The 16,660-nt window shown below is 38.1% G+C and overlaps 1 long non-coding RNA gene across 3 annotated transcripts in view; it reads right to left on the bottom strand.

Annotated features, from left to right (window-relative positions):
• LOC139185770 (uncharacterized) overlaps positions 1-16,660 on the bottom strand; it is a 595,360-nt gene that overhangs the window by 347,192 nt on the left and 231,508 nt on the right. For all 3 annotated transcript variants that reach the window (XR_011569255.1, XR_011569254.1, XR_011569256.1), the window contains exon 2: positions 808-867. This is a non-coding gene — a long non-coding RNA (uncharacterized lncRNA). The remainder of the gene's footprint in view (positions 1-807; positions 868-16,660) is intronic.

The raw sequence follows: 16,660 nt of genomic DNA, 5'->3' as shown, positions 1-16,660 counted from the left end.
TGGACAGAATCTCTTACGTAAGATTCTACAGAAGGGCTAACCCTGCCACAAATGCATACATGCACACATAGGGCCCACGCTGGAAACAGTCTTGTTATCCTGGCTAACCCAATTTAAAAGTAAATAAGCATTAAACAATAATTTCAATATTAACTTACTCTTCTTGCTTCTTCATCGGAGCAAGCTAAAAGCACGTGAACTTCCTTTCACCCTTTGCCCAGGCCTCCTGTAGAGCTCTCCCTATGTGGTACCCTCAGCACAGGTGAAGTGACCTCCTTCCTCCCACCAGCCTAGCTATTTATTGACATAAGCTTGCATTCTGGGGCATTATCAGCTTAATGCATAATTCAAAATCTCGTGCATGTGGCCTGCACTTTTGCCTCTTCCCCTGCATTCTAAATGAAAGATAAGAAGAAGTATTTCCAAAGTAGGCACACAAAAGGATTCCTGAACATCCACAGAGCCCCATCCCTATGCCAGCCCTCCCCTATCCCTTAGAAGACCGCTGGCTCTGCAGCTCCACACTGCTTAATATGACTCTGAGGACAAGGGTGTTTTCCAGATCCAATTTTAATTTGTTGGTGTGTATATATGCATGTGTGTATATAGATCCGGCCTCACAAACACAGTCACAGCTACAGAGACTGAGCACCAGCTTCTGATTAGCATAAAGATGCTACACCCTCACAAGGATGCAGGGCTGAGAAGAAAACAATCCCAGGGATGGTCAGAAAGTGTATACTGAGCAGAGAGACCTGAGAACCTTTGGGAAGAAGAGGTCTCTAGGAGTTGAAAAATCACAATTACCTGGAGTCATGTTCTAGACCAGCAGTCAGATGTTTCCAGCAAAGCAACAGTTCCAAATCTCTGTAAATCAAAAACAGAAAAACTAGCCTTAGAATTTGTATCTTTCCCCCTCCACCAGTGGGACAGGGGAAGCTTTATGTGTGGTGGGCGGGGACAGAGGACAGGGGGCAGGTGGAGAAGCTTTTCTCCACGTCTGAGGGAAGAAGAAAAGGGAAAGGCAGAAGGAAGACAGAGGGGAGGCCCAAAAGGGAAAAGAGAGAGGGGAGGGATCAGGGTGCAAACTGACTGGGGGACACGACAACGAGGACAGAGAGGAGTCTGAGAAGGCTTTAAGATCAACTGTATGAGAAGGCGAATTCAGTCAAAATCAGTTCAGGAGAAGTGGCTCCAGTGATTTTTCTCCCCCATACTGAATTGACTGCCTTCTGATTGAATTCATCAAATTAACTATTTTTTTTTAATGATGTATGAAACGTGAGAAAACAAATGGATAATCTCACTTGCAAATACACAGATCCAGGTAACCTGTATGCTCTGATTTGGACACATTAACAAATTGGCCAGTATAAAGTCACATACATAAAGACAAGACACACATATGCACGCATATGGTTATGTGAGGGGCAAGAATGAATTTTTTCAAAGTGTCATTGCTGTTTCCCAACATATTCACAAGCATACTGTACAGTATGTTTGTGAACTAAGTATCCCCAAAATTGTCTTTTTGGAAAGCAGTTTATCCCTGATGGAGAAAGTATGCTGCATAAACGCACCAGCATCGTTTATCAGCACCATTTTTTAAAAGTCAGGTTCACCACTCCTAATGCACTTCTGTCAAAGTCAGGACATGAGACTAAAAACCATAAGGTCACCAATATCATCTGGACTTATTACTAAATATGAGATTCTGGTAGATGCTTTTTACATGGCTTTTGAGTCCACCAAGCAGTAACTCCTCTTTTTTATAAACATAAGGATATGAATTATTAAAAAATTAAAGACATTTAGAATAATGGTCCTCTATACGCAAAGTATTTATTTCAACTTTCATCATTCATAGTTTATTGCATTGATTTTTTTTCATCAGTTTACTTAGTATTAGGCTTCCACTGAACTCATCAATAAGAAATGAATTTTGGTAACTTTCAAATCCACTATATTATTTTTCCTTTTATTTGTAGTGAATTTTTCTTCTCTCAGTGGTATTACTGCAATAAGTCAGTCATTATTTCTTTATGTTTTCCCTTCTTTCTTTAGTATTTCATTTCCCTTTACAGCACATCTTGTGATCACAAAGAAAACAGAGACACTTATTTCTTTTAACAGTTGAAATTGCTGCAAGTGATTTAGCTGTCATTTAATTTGATTCCTCTCTTCTGTCTGTGGAGAAATATGTTTAATGTACTGGAAATTATGTTAATAAGAAAAAGCATTATCTCATTTAATGAAATAAATATACAAATATTTCAAAATAAAATAAAGAGGCAATCTTCACTGAGAAAAATGTCTCTTATGGTTTGCATAAAATAAACAAATGGGAAAAATTATGAATACATTGAAACACTGACAAAAATGATGCCTACATTCAAAAGGACAGGGGAAGTTCAGTAACTGAATTAGCCACAATTTAATCAAATATTTGTTGTAAAACTCCAGGCACATATGAAGGATCAAATTATTAATTTTATATTTCTGATTACTGTAAGAAAGATCATTTTATTTCTCTGGAATGGACACTGGGTTTTTGAAAAGTTTTCTTTGTATTTTTTCCTCTTCTATTTCAGTTGGTCTTTCAGTGATTGCTACTGCTTGAATTAATAATTATCAGCAACTCATTGAAAATGTGACCCAACCCATGTAACTATAAGAAAGGTTAGAATTCCTTTGATTTTGCTAATCAAAACAGAGTCAATGAACTCGTTCCAAAGCTTTTATATATTAAAATTTATCTAACGCACAAAAAGGTTAAATAAATATTGTTAGTGATTTGAGCAAAACTTGAAGCAATTATGCAATAAAAGCATGACCACAGTAACAGAAACACATAATTAGCAATTTAATTACTGGCATGAAGACAAGCTAAAGATGTCAATAAAAAAAAATCTTTAGTGACAAGCTGATTTTATTCTCTTTACTGCAATTTGTGAGAAATATTCACCACCTGATGAATAAAACCATTTTTATACAAACTATCTAATCTTCCACAAACTGAAATACTCAATATAAAATATTTTTTATTTCATTTCATTGCATAGTGAATCATATTTTTTCCCATTTAGATTAGCACTTTCTCTTCTCTGAAAGTACAATATTTCCAGTCAGCAAGTAAAGAGTATTATGTTTTTTTAAAATGAGTTAAAGTAGCAGGTGTTCTTTGTTTCAATTTCATTTTTTTTCCAGCTTCAATAATGTGTTTGACAGAAATGCTTTCTTGTGTATGACATTCCAAATATTCTATCTTTTCTCATCTCCAAGTTTCAGCTGAGAAACACACATAAACCATGGATTGTTTTAAAAGGAGATAAATTGTCAACTACAGTAGGAATAGTCAGGCTAATTAGACATTCCTCTAGGGCTCACAATTTCTTTTTCTCCATCTCTGTATTTAGAGTTATGGTGTGAGGCAAAGGAGAAAAATGAGTAAGTTTGGTTTACTGTGATATGGTCCACTTGTATTTTTTTCAGCACCATCCCAAGTTTCAGATTTTTAAAGTCTGAACTATTTATCTTAAAGTGTTCAGTGAATGCTTACTACCTCATATGTCACTGGTATTTTACCAGTAGCAGAAAACAGATATTTCAAGATAGAACCATATTGAATGAAGTTTTCCATCTTGTGATAAAAAGTGGATCATTTTGGCTGGTATTCAATAGCCACTTGTACAAGCCCTGTGCATGGAGTGAGATCATGAAAGTCAGGCTTGCTAAAAAGTGTTGTCTATAAAAATCCTTAGGGCATGATGGAATACACTTAAAAAACAATAAACTCTAGCCACCAGGAACAGAATAAATAATAATTCCTAATACCGCTGCCTTTTATAATTAGCCTACTGATTCTAATCATCTTGGCATATAGTTTCAATCAGATAACTAAATATTCCAGTTTTGAAAGAAGGGTATACAATACTAACTCAAAGAAAGATTCTAAGGAAATTGAAAATGTTTTTAAAAGCACATTTTATTTGGCTGTAATTTGATAAATGTGAACAGAGCAAGTATTTGGGAGACTACCTATTTGGGACTTCTTGCCTAATATATCAGTTATTAGAACCATTCATTTTTAACACACAGTTGGATTAGAGGTCCCTTGCATCCATAAAAAGTTCCATTTTCTGGTGAGCTTTTCATCACTATTCATTATATATCACAATCAGCTTCTAAGTTTTTGTTTGAACTATAGACCTAAACTTACTTGGATTTTTCAACTGTAATCATACAGGCTTAAAACTCTCTTGCTTTCTACACTTTTGTGGTCCAGATACAAGCTGTCATTATCAAGCATGTTAATTTACAAACCTCCAGGGAACTCCCTGTGTCAGCCATTGTAGAGGATGGTCAAGCAATGGTACCTGCCTTTGGAAAGCTTACAGGCTAGTAAAGAAGATGGTGTGTCAAAGGTCACATTGCATCATAATTCAAGTGTAGTTGTGATAAATACCAAACAGTTGACACAATAAATACAAGAAAGTTCGTAAGACAGAGGGAGCACAGTAGTCTTTATGGGTAGATTCCTTTATTAAGTGGGTACTATGGGCAAGTGGGCAAGAGGGGCTTCCCAGGTGGCACAGTGGTAAAGAATCTGCCCACAAATTCAGGAGATGTGGGTTTGATCCTGGGTTGAAAGACCCTCTGGTAAAGGAAATGGCAACCTACTCCAGTATTCTTGCCTGGAAAATGGACAGAGGAGCCTGGCAGGTTACAGCCCATGGCATTGCAAAGAGTTGGACACAACTGAACAACTGAGCATGCACGCAGTATAAAGCTTTAAAATGCAAAATCACACTTCAATTTATGAACCAAAAAGCCGCATGTAGAGGTGAAGAGTCAAAGATGTGAAATAACTCACCCAAAGAAAAATGTATTCGAATGGGGACTCTACAGTTCTGCTGACTCTAAATTCTAGGTATAAGTAAGAAAGCATTGGAGATGAGATGAGCAAGGAAGTATATCAGGTAGAGAGGAAAAGAAGGATTCATGAAACATGTACAGGACAAGGTGGATTGTTTTTCCAGGAAGAGTAGCAAGAGCCATGAGACAAAGATTGGAAATAAAAAAGATGGGAACAATAGAAAATTGGGAGTGTGTTCTCTGGGCAGTGAGGAGTCTTAGGTGGTTTCTGAAGAGAATGCTAGCACAGTGAACACAGAGTAAAGCAGGAATTTGAAAGGTAAGATACAAAAAGCAAAAGATGGATGCTGTTGTTACTCCACCCAGACCCCTGTCCCCGGGAGGCAGCCCTCCCCCAACTGCTGGGAGTATTAGCTGCTCAAGATCCTCAGCTGCCCTCTTTTCTGCAGAACTGTCCTCAGCCTTCAGGATCCACTTTACCAGAGAGGTTCAAACCTCCTCCCTTCCAACCCATACAAGGACTGCCTGACATGGGGAAAAGCCAGCTCTGTTGAAGTGAGGGACATCAACTTTGTGGGGTAAGTTGAAGCTACCTTCTAGCTGAAGCCACATGCCCTGTGCCGCTTCCTCACTCCTGTCTCCTCTTAAGTGCATCCTGGTCTTGGACTCTGCTGCTAGGAAATCTGACCCAAGATTTCAAGCTGCCACTGTCTTCCTCTCTCTTAACGGAAGGATGACTCATGCTGCTAACAGACAAGTGACAGCAACTTCACCCAGTCTCACCCATAAAACAATCAGTGCACAGGAAAAGTAAGCAGGACACACATGGAGGCCACCTATATGCGATTTCTGGGCTTCTTGGTCTTGATTGTTCAAAGAATAAAATCTGTATAGCATTGATGGGGGTAGTTTATAATTTGACCACAGCAGTATGCATGGGAGATACAATGAAGTCTTCACCTGGCATGGATGTGGGAAAAGAAAAAAAAACAAACAGAATACTCTCTTATTATATGAATAGTAACCTACGAGCAATTCAGACTTTCCCTTCCAAACCCCATCAGAGTGTCACAGCTTAGACAATCATTAACTTCCATTTCTCATCCAATAGGAAATATCCCTGCTGACTGCAAGAAACCAACTCTAATTTACATCTGTGTAAGTTGTGAAATGAAAAAGAAAAAAGAAAACTATATTATTGAGAAACCAACAAACTTTCAGGTTTCTTTTCAAAAATATAATCGGATTCCTCTTGCACTCCAACATAAATGCCACGGTGTCTTGTATTCTTACACAACACATTGATATTCTCCATTGTTTATGTCTAGGTGAGATTCTCTGAGTCTTCTCTCTAAAACCCCCTGGTGCTACTTAATATGATGAGTACTTGCCACAAAAAGAAAACTTTTCTTCAGTAACTTTCAGAGCACAAATTCTAAGACACTTCACGATAGTTTGATGCAGAAGAAGTGGGGGGAGAGAGAGAGGGATGATCTTGGGGAGAATATGAAGGTATCAGGCTCAAACCACAAACCTTCATGAGTTAATATGGCTTTAATTTTTTTTCCTAATGAACATCCTTTCATTTTAATGAGTAATTTTTAAAAAATAATTTGCATTTAATATTCAATCTTTCTTGCTCTTTCCCTATAAAGATAACTGCCTAATAGCTCATCTTCCCTTCCTCAGAACAAATATTCTTTTTGTGCAATGGGATTGAATGATTATTTGTAAAAATTAATAGAGATGGCAAAGAGAATGGGCAAATGCAACAACAGTGTTTTCAACTTTGAAAATAGTTTAATCCAGGGAGCCTGGTGAATATAGTTTCTGGGCCTCACCCCAGGAATCTTGGATTCAGTAGATCTGAGGACAGGCCAGGAATCTCTGTTTAGGAAGTACTCTAGGTAATTCTGATGCAGGTGTCTGCAGACCAGACTTTGAAACCATCAGTTCTGGTGAACACTAGTCTTTGAACCATTTTTGTATGTTGTTTATAATCTCCCTTCTACTAAACCTTTTTTCTAGCCTAGACAGCTGGATTATGGTAGGCTTGACTGTTCCTAACTTATATATAAGTTATCACCCAATTCCTTGATTTAAAACCATAATGCCTATCTTGAAAGGTACTCCTATATGAGGGGAAAACATCACCAGTCAGAAAAAAAGACAACTCCGCAGCGTTGATGTTGCTGTCCTTGAAATACAGCCACCAGCTGCCTTTACATAGACAGGAACCCTCTAGACATTCCCTGGTGGCTCAAACAGTAAAGAATCCGCCTGCAGTCCAAGAGACACAGGAGGTGTGGGCTCAATCCCTGGGTTGGGAAGATCCCCTGGAGAAGGAAATGGCAATCCACTCCAGTATTCTTGCCTGGGAAATCCCACAGACAGAGGAGACAGGCAGGTTACAGTGCATGGGGTCAAGTCAAACATACCTGAGCAATTAACACGTCCATTAAATCATACCATCTGGAGATGAGACTTGGATCTCAGATAAGTTTTGAGAATGGACTCTCATCCTTTACTCATCTAAAAATGGAGTAACCTGCCTAAATGCATGGTTTTGTTGTTTAGTCGCTAAGTCACGTCCAACTCTTTTGCGACCCCATGGACTGTAGCCTGCCAGGCTCCTCTGGCCATGGCTTTTCCCAGGCAAGAATAATGGAATGGGTTGCCATTCTCTTCTCCGGAGGATCTTCTCAACCCAGGGGCTGAACCCTGTCTCCTGTATTGGCAGGAGGATTCTTTACTGCTAAGCCACCAGGGAAGCCCTAAATACACGATTAGCTAAATGTAAACTATAAATTTGTTGTTGACTTATTTTCCCTCAGAAAAAGATAATTCACTTCCATTTGGGACAAGGTAATCCCTCTTAGCATCACACATATTTGTACACCAACAGAGATGAGCCCAAACTCAATTTCTCTAATTTCTGGCACTTTCTTAAAATAAATATTTGGGGCCACTAAAATGAACCCAAATATTAATAGTGATGATAAAAATAAAAGAGGCAGACCCCAAGACATTTAAATATAAAGAAAAATTAATGTTAGATCATTCTCCAAAACATTGTTTATCTCCAGGGCAAGTAAATGAAGCCAATACACAAAGGAATGCCTGCATGCTGGGGGGTTGTGTAGAAAGAGGTGCCAGGGAGAGAGGAGCTTTTTTTATGTTGAATGTAACCCAACAAAGGTTTGGCAGACTACATATTTAAAAGGTTAGGAATGCTTGCAGAAATGGATTCATTCACACTGTTGTGAATCATTTAGCACACACTTCAGAGAGAGTTTGGTATCTTAGTCTCTGCCTCCCACTTCCTAAGAAAGGCTGTTAATCAAAATGAAGACTCCTAGATGCAGCCTTGGGAATGGGACAAAGAGATGAGTAGGAAGAAGTACCACGTGGAATGACTTTTCTCCTGTAACGGCAGGGTTTTTTCCTACTCTGAGCCTGAAAGGTTTAATGCAATAGCATCCCATAAATTAATATATGGATTCTCAGACTGGGGTCATTAGTACAGTTACATAAAAACAAGTTTGATATTTAGGGAATGCTTTTGAATGTCTAAGGCTCAAAGCGCCCATTTCACTTAGATGTAGCTTTTCCTTCCAAATTGAAAGATTATAGAGTAAAGGAGCATATTACTATAAATTATCTAAATGAAATGATGTAAAAGCATCTGTATTTGTAAAAATCTTGTCATGATCATAAAAGAAAATTAAACCTCATTCTTGAAAGAAAAAAAATTGTACACGCCATTTAACTGCACTTTTAAAAATAATAAATCTACCAATTTATCAGACTGTAGACCAGCACATTAGAAATAAGCCATGTAAAAGCTGAATTTTACACATGCACACATACACAAAACTAATAATGTAATAAGATCAATAAAATTTGCTAGATTTCTTTTATTTTGAAAGTGCCAGTAAATTTACTAGTACTTTTAAAAGAAAAGATGATAAATTACCAGTAAAGTAAAATATGCAGGTGATAAATTATTAATGATTCAGGTCAACTCATTGGAAAAGACCCTGTTTCTGTTTTTGCCTTCTGCTTGAAGGCAAAAGGAGAAGGGGGTGGCAGAGAATGAAATGGTGAGATAGAATCACTGACTCAACGGACATGAATTTGAGCAAACCCCAGGAGATAGTGAACAACAGAGAAGCCTGGTGTGCAGCAATCCGTGGGGTCCACAAAGAGTCAGACACAACTTAGCAACAACACCAAGGGTTGATAAATGATGGTTAAATAATTATGTAATTAATAACATTTAATAAGTCATGTGCTCAAATTTCAATAACAAAAAATACACAAAATAAATATGTATTTACTTTCTATAGACAAAATGTACAGATTTCTAAAACCAAAGTAAGATGATCAAGAGCAGTGGATAGGATTGGGAGGAGTCTCTCTCACAAAGAATCCCTCATTCACTAGACTAAGACCAATAGTCACAAAGTAAAACTCTTGACGCGTGTGCTCCGTTGCTCAGTCATGTTTGACTCTTTGCTACCCTATGGATTGTAGCCTGCCAGACTCCTCTGTCCATTGGATTCTCCAGGCAAGAATACTGGAGTGGGTTGCCATGCCCTTCTCCAGGGGAAAATTCTTGGACATGTGCCCTATTCCCAAAAAGGTCTTCTCCCACAGTTACTGCAATACAATATTAAGCTGTAATGACATCGTATTCACCCAGGAAAAATAGTACTAGAAAGTGAAAAATGAGGAGGAATTTCATTTCTCAAGCAGCTGTGATAATTGAGACACCCAAATAATGCCAGGAACAGCTCATTTAACGGTCACTTACATCTAGTTTTAAGATGCATAAAATACCTATTGAAATCCATTTTAATCTATCCCTTTGGTAAACAAAAACAAAAGTAATGAGAAGCAAATTTAGTTTCATCATTTGGCCTAAAAGCAGAAAGTCTGATCCTTAACTGTTTATCTTAAAACACTTTTTTCATGCCTTCAGTATGTCAATAAGTAATATTTTTAATTTAAGTCTCATAGTCACCCTACTCCTATCACCATTTTATAGGTGATGATGAGGGCAGAGAGTGGCTGAGTCCCCTGTCTGGCTTTGTGCGTTCATGTCCTGTCTCACTGGTTCTCGTTCTAAATCAAAGGCAAGGGAAAGCCCCTCAGTGCAGTCATGGTTTTCATATTCATAACTCTTGGTCAAAGCTACTGCTCTCAAGCCTTGGCCAAGCACCTTATTCTCTGTGTAAGTAGGTTACAAAAAGGAGTTTCATACCACGGATTCTCTTTGCTTCCATGTATATAACGAATTTTCACTTGTTTAAGAATAGCCATTTGTAACTAGAGTTGTGGATGCTGAAAGGGGATTCCTAAATAGATGAGGGTGATCTTGTGTTGCTGTTGTTGTTCAGTCACTAAGAATGTATATGTTGTTTAATTTTAAACAACATATGCATTGTTTAAACAACATATGTGATCTTATATGTTGTTTAATTTTTAACTGTGGTTCTCAACCCTGGCTGCACAACTGGAATCACCTTGGGAGCTTTAAAAAAAATCCTTGCCCAGGCTTCGTCCCCAGGGATGCTGAGTTAATGGGGTGGGGTGGGGCCCAGGCTCTGGTATTTTTTTTTTTTTTTTGAAAAGCTCCCCAGGTGACTCTAATGTGCAGCCAGGGTGGCTGCTGCTGCTGCTGCTAAGTCGCTTCAGTCGTGTCCGACTCTGTGCGACCCCATAGACTGCAGCCCACCAGGCTCCCCCATCCCTGGGATTCTCCAGGCAAGAACACTGGAGTGGGGTGCCATTTCCTTCTCCAATGCATGAAAGTGAAAAGTGAAGGTGAAGTTGCTCAGTCGTGTTCGACTCTTAGCGACCCCATGGACTGCAGCCCACCAAGCTCCTCTGTCCATGGGATTTTTCAGGCAAGAGTGCGGGAGTGGAGTGCCATTGCCTTCTCCAGTAGCCAGGGTTGAGACCCACTGATTTTACAGCCTTGGTACTACAGCCAAGGTATAACTACAGGATGAGGCAGGAGAGCTGATTTCCAACCTATGGTAGATAATGGATTTACACTCAGAGGCAAGTGGATCTTAGTTTGTGACTAAGAAAATGGGAATAACAGTGTCTTACATACCAAAGCTAATGAATTAAATTAGAAGCTTTTCTTCTTATCCTCTCCAGATGTGGTTGACCTGAAGCTTAAAACACGTGTTTAAGTATCTCAGAGGACAGGAAGAGCAGCGTGAAAACCAAAAATTAAAAAAAAGATACTATTCGCACCAATTCTTTAAAAAAAAATCATCAACACTCTCCATTTATACAGAGGGAATGTATCAGATAAATACATGTTAAAAGCTAGCTTTGAAAAAAATTTGAATTGCATTTTCTCAACATCTCATTTCAAATTTCCATGTACTTTTATACAATTTAAGATCCTCGGAGGCAATGAGGTATTGTTATAAGATGGATGGATTCATCTTCCAACATATTAGGATAATGACACTGCCCATATTCAGGCTTCAACCTTTACCTGAGAAATCTCTGCTAGGGAAAAAAAAAAAAAATCCCAACCCTGAGAGACATGTGTCAAAACTTAATCATTCCACTTCAGTAAGAAGTTACCTCCAAATGATAGCAGACCACCATTTTCTTTTAATTTTTAAAGAAAAGCATTCCAAATAGAAATGACATTTCAAAAGCATTTTAACTGCACCGAAGCTTTCCAGGTTCCCAGTCACAGCACCGTGTTAATAGCAGCATCGTGAATGCCTTCAAGTAAAACCAGTAGGGCAGATATTTCATTAAAATCTTAGATTCCTTTTTAACTCTGGTGGTAGGATTGGGTGACATGATAATTATGTTATATAGAGATTTATTACATTTTGATATCAGGCAACATCTCTTGGCCTACATCTATCTGTGATATACCTGAGGTTTTCACAGAGAGCAAGCCTGGTACAAGAGTGATGACGAGCTCAAACACAATACTTGACCTAAATACATTATGTAGCACCGGGTATCTGTTAAATAGGTCAGCCTGGGCTCTTAAAAGTTATGCAAAACTTATTTCTGCCACAAGGGAGATATGACACTAGTCAAGCTGTATAAAAATCAGCTTTTTAGGCAGGAAGAAAATGCTTCTCATCAGTAGATGGAGGGGAGACTCTGTTGCCATACATAAAATGTCTTAAATACTATACTATGCTTGTCATATGTCTTTAGGACACAGAAAGCAATAAAAACAATGAGGCTGATGAAATGCCAGGATTCATTTAAGTGGAGGGGAATTCTTTGAGCACTGCTATAGAAACTCTTACTCTTCCTGCAAAAGCAAATGAGATTTCAAAGGTGCACAGGTCTCAGCTACCAAACCTAAGCAATGGCTACTGTCACAGGATGCAGACCTAGCTGATTGCTTTCAGCAGTGAAGAAACGTGGTTCCAGCTCATGGGGGCTAACATGACTCTACCTCTATCTCCACTCCTACTTGGGACAAAGTTATCTTGTTCCTTCTCAGTGTGGCTTCATTACTTGCCTTAGGCGTGCAGGCTGTTAGGTTTAAAACATCAAATAAATTGAAGTTTTGCAAAACTTTTTCTGGGCTTCCCTGGTGGTTCAGTGTTAAAGAATCTGCCTGCAATGCAGAAGACACAGGTTCAATCCTTGGATCAGGAAGATCCCCTGGAGAGGCAAATGGCAACCCACTCCAGTATTCTTGCCTAGAAAATCCCATGGACAGAGAAGCCTGACGGGCTATGGTCCATGGGGTCACAAGAGTCAGAGCAAAAGAGTCGGATATGACTTAGCAACTAAACAACAACACGATACTCTTTCCATGCTCAAATCAGTAATTTTTATGGTGCTAAGGTTTCTGCATGACCCCTAGATGCTAAAAACATAACTAGTTCTTCTCAAGGCATCATCTCAGGGATCAGTAGCATAAAATAGCAACTGGGAAATTGTGAGAAATGTCAATTACAATTCAGCCTGTAGAGATCCACTGAATCAGAAATTCTAGGGGAGAGGTGCAGGGCTTTGTGCTTTAACTGGCCCTCCAGTTTGAGAAGCCCTGAACTAAGCTATCACTAAGCTTGAGAGTGGATCTAACAGTTCCACCATGACAAATCAACTCTTAATAATACTTACAACTCAGCACAAGAATCAAGGTAAACCAAAGAACAGCCTGAAACCTCATATTAGCCATCAACCTCTTCCTCCAAATAAACTTTTTATAAACAATGGGCAAGAACAATGTTTATACAACAGGCCTCAAACCCTTTCCAACTTGAACTTGAAAACTCTCATGGAACTTTTCTGCTTCTGGAAATATGAATTAAAGCAGAAGACTTGTTCAGAAGAAATGAGATGTAAGGAAAGCAAAAACAACTACTCCGACTGCTCATTCTACAGTTTACCACTTAGGAACTGAAAAAATAGAGTTTAATAAGGAAGGTAATTCACAGCAAGTTGCTATTTGTGGACTTTAAAAAAACCACACATTTCTTAAAGACTACCCTTCTTGGGTAAGCACTGGGAAATATAATTCTCCAAATCACCATACATTTATGAACAAAATAATATATACTAAGTTTGGTGGTTTGGTCCTGATCAGTAGCTCTGACATGCTAAAATAAAATTAGATGCTTCAGATTTCTCACTGAAGGACTGAATTTTTACCGCTCACCTCATTACCCTCCACACACTCTTAGTGGGTTTAGTTTAATGGATTTGAGTTCCATTTCTAAGAACACAAATTCTTATGATTTTTACATGATTGAAAAACATTCATTAAGGAGACAGGAAATGAAGTGTATGCAAATGTGAAGACAACTAATAAAATACATTTCTTTGAAGAAGAAGAAAAAAATCCTATCTGTTCCTGGTAACCCAATAAAAACAAAACTCAGAGCAAAGCAGATCACAGCTGCTCAGCTGAACTGTAATACACTCTGGGAAACCGCATCCACCTTTCCTCGTCCACCTGCTTGCCAACAGTGAAACGGCAGCAAAATCTGCAGGAGGAAATTCAAAGGCAAAAAGTAAACAATCTTCTTCATTTTGCATTATCACACTGGACTCTCAACCAGGCTTTTACTACGAGCTTCTTGCTGATAGACTGAACTTCACAGAGGTTAGGCACGTACTGCAGGTAGCTTTTGAGTCAAATTCAGTTCCTCTGGGACAAGTGATTATTTTCTTCTTTCTTTGACCTAGTGAATGCGGCAATGCTCCACAGATACAGTATTTCTGCCCTAAAGGCGTTTATGTCCCACCACCTCACCTGCTAATGCTCATAATAACGCTAGGCAAAGGGACAAAAATAAGTCTGCCCTGAGTTTGCATATCGAAAACCAAATACATACGACGCTGCTGCTGCTTTTATCACTTCGTTATTTCATCATTATTCATCACAGTTCTTGCCTTCATTTGCAGAGTTTGGGTTTTAATGTAATGGCCATTCAATAAAAATGTTGCTTTTAAGGGTTTGCATATCATCCCATTTTCTCTTCAACCCTTCAGCAACCATATGGCAAGCAATCAGGTCTGCAATCACTAGGTCCATATTATGTAGAGCATGATTTCGGCATTATGCTATTACCCATCTGTTTCTGTAGAAAAAGACATGAACCCGTGTATAAGAGGTCAGTGGTTTCATTGCACACCGTATTCCAGAAATCTATCTCTGTTCACTTGAGATCACTTTTGTGATTTACTCTAGTCTCCAGGCCAGACTTTCTCTCCCTCTCTTTTTTTTTTTTTTTTTAAAGAAATACAGACAATCAGCACAATTTGTCTGTCTGCCTATTGTATAAAATTATTTGTAACTGTCAGGGGAGGCACTTAAACTTTCTTACTTAAGGATATTTATCCAGAGATTCTGCACTTAAAAAAAAAAAAAAATGTGGGCGGTGAAGAGAGGAGAAATCAATCTCACCTGATTTTACATTTTTAACTGTCTGCACAATAAAGATGACAGAATCTTCAGGCAGAAGCAGACACAGAGGTAGAGGGAAAGTTCAGGCTTCCGCCCTCAATTTGAGGACTCTTAGCGCTAACCTAGACTAACCAATTCTTCTGGGCTTCCAGGAATAGTGCTATATATAAATCTATGTATCTGCTTCTATTTTTTTTCCTGTATATATGCCTGCCCTGTGGGTTCACAAACATGATCTCTGAATAGCAGACTCAATTTGAGTGCTGAATATTAATTCAGTGGAATGCTTATTTGGGTATTTCATAAACAGAGCACTGATAATGAACTTCAGATGCAATCAATTATGCCTGAAAACAGACCCAAAGCTTGGAATTCCATGTACTTTAAGAACCCAATGACTCTGTTAGGTAAGACTTGTTCTAAAATACATCCTCTGTCTTCTACATTGTTTCAAACTACTATTGGCTTGAAATTGATTTAGGAAGCAGGACAGAAACACACCAAATGGGCATGAAGCCTGAGGCATGGAATCTTTTGCAGAATCTACTAAGGGCCATCAGAAGTGGTTCAGAGCAAATGTGCTTTTCTGTCCCATCTACTGGTTCCCCAAACCAGCTGGGGAAGTTTAAAAAATTCTGATATCTGGGTCCAAACCCCAGAGATTCTAACTTAATCTGAGGTGTGGCATGGACTTTGGATTTTTAAAAGCTCCCCCAGGTGTTTCTACTGTGCAGCCCAGATTGAGAAGCTCTTGTCCAATAAGACATAATTAAATAAAGATTATCTTACTTCATCATTAACAAATAAAATGAGAGAGTAGGGCATCAATACTACAAAAATTAATGAAAACTGAAAAACATTCAAGGTATAACAAGGCAAAACATGACAATGTGACAACCATAAATTATAAAATAAATATTATTCAACAGTGGAAATAACAATAGTTGTAAGACTTCTATATAGATTTGGCTTACAGTTGTATTTACAACTTTCAAGAAACCTGAATGTCATGAAATATGCATTAACAATGTTAATACTGGAACTTTAGTAAAATAATGATATTTAATGAAAATTCTAGAATGAAAATAAAAGATCATTACAATGTAATATAAAAAAAAATAAAGCCAAATTACTCAGTATTTATTATGTAAAGTGGTGGTGGTTTAGTCACTAAGTCATGTCTGACTCTTGCAACCCGATGGACAATAGCCCACCAGGCTCCTCTGTCCACGGGGACACGCTAGTAATTATTCATATAAAAAGTATACAGGAAAATGCTGTATATCCTTTTCACAGATCACATACGTGATCTTAAACTCATAGTTTTGATGTGTGTTGCATTATTATTGTTCTGTGTATTATATTATTAATATTTTGAAACTAGTATTCTTTAAGGGTCAATACTAGGGAAAACAAAATTGAATTATTTACAGGTTTTAAAAAAGATAGTTTCAACTACATTAATGTTTAACACAATTGGCTACAAGCAAAAAAAAAAAAAATCTAAAATGAAGACTGATTCCCAAAACTTAACTTACAAAACTGAGTTGGAAATATACGGATATAAGAAAAGTAGATCTATATTGAGGTTGTTGAGATTCTTTCTGAAAAATCCTCTGTCCACCTGACAAACAACCGTCTTGCAAACAAGAAAAACAAACAAATAAATAAGAAATAGGTAAATAAGAGAAACCTACTAACACTTTCTGATCTGGAAGGTCAGAAAGTACTTAGTAAGAAAATTCTCATTTCTCCTCCTCCTATCTCTCAACACCACCTCCTTCACCACTCTCCTTTTTTCTCCAAAGCCCTCAAGCTTTTCAACCTTAATCCCCTCTCCATACCACAAAATGTATCACA

This window comes from Bos indicus, chromosome 11 (genome assembly GCF_029378745.1).
Source record: "Bos indicus isolate NIAB-ARS_2022 breed Sahiwal x Tharparkar chromosome 11, NIAB-ARS_B.indTharparkar_mat_pri_1.0, whole genome shotgun sequence".
NCBI lineage: Eukaryota > Metazoa > Chordata > Mammalia > Artiodactyla > Bovidae > Bos > Bos indicus.
The sequence above is the reverse complement of the archived record's forward strand: the minus strand, read 5'-3'. Positions and strand labels throughout refer to the sequence as shown.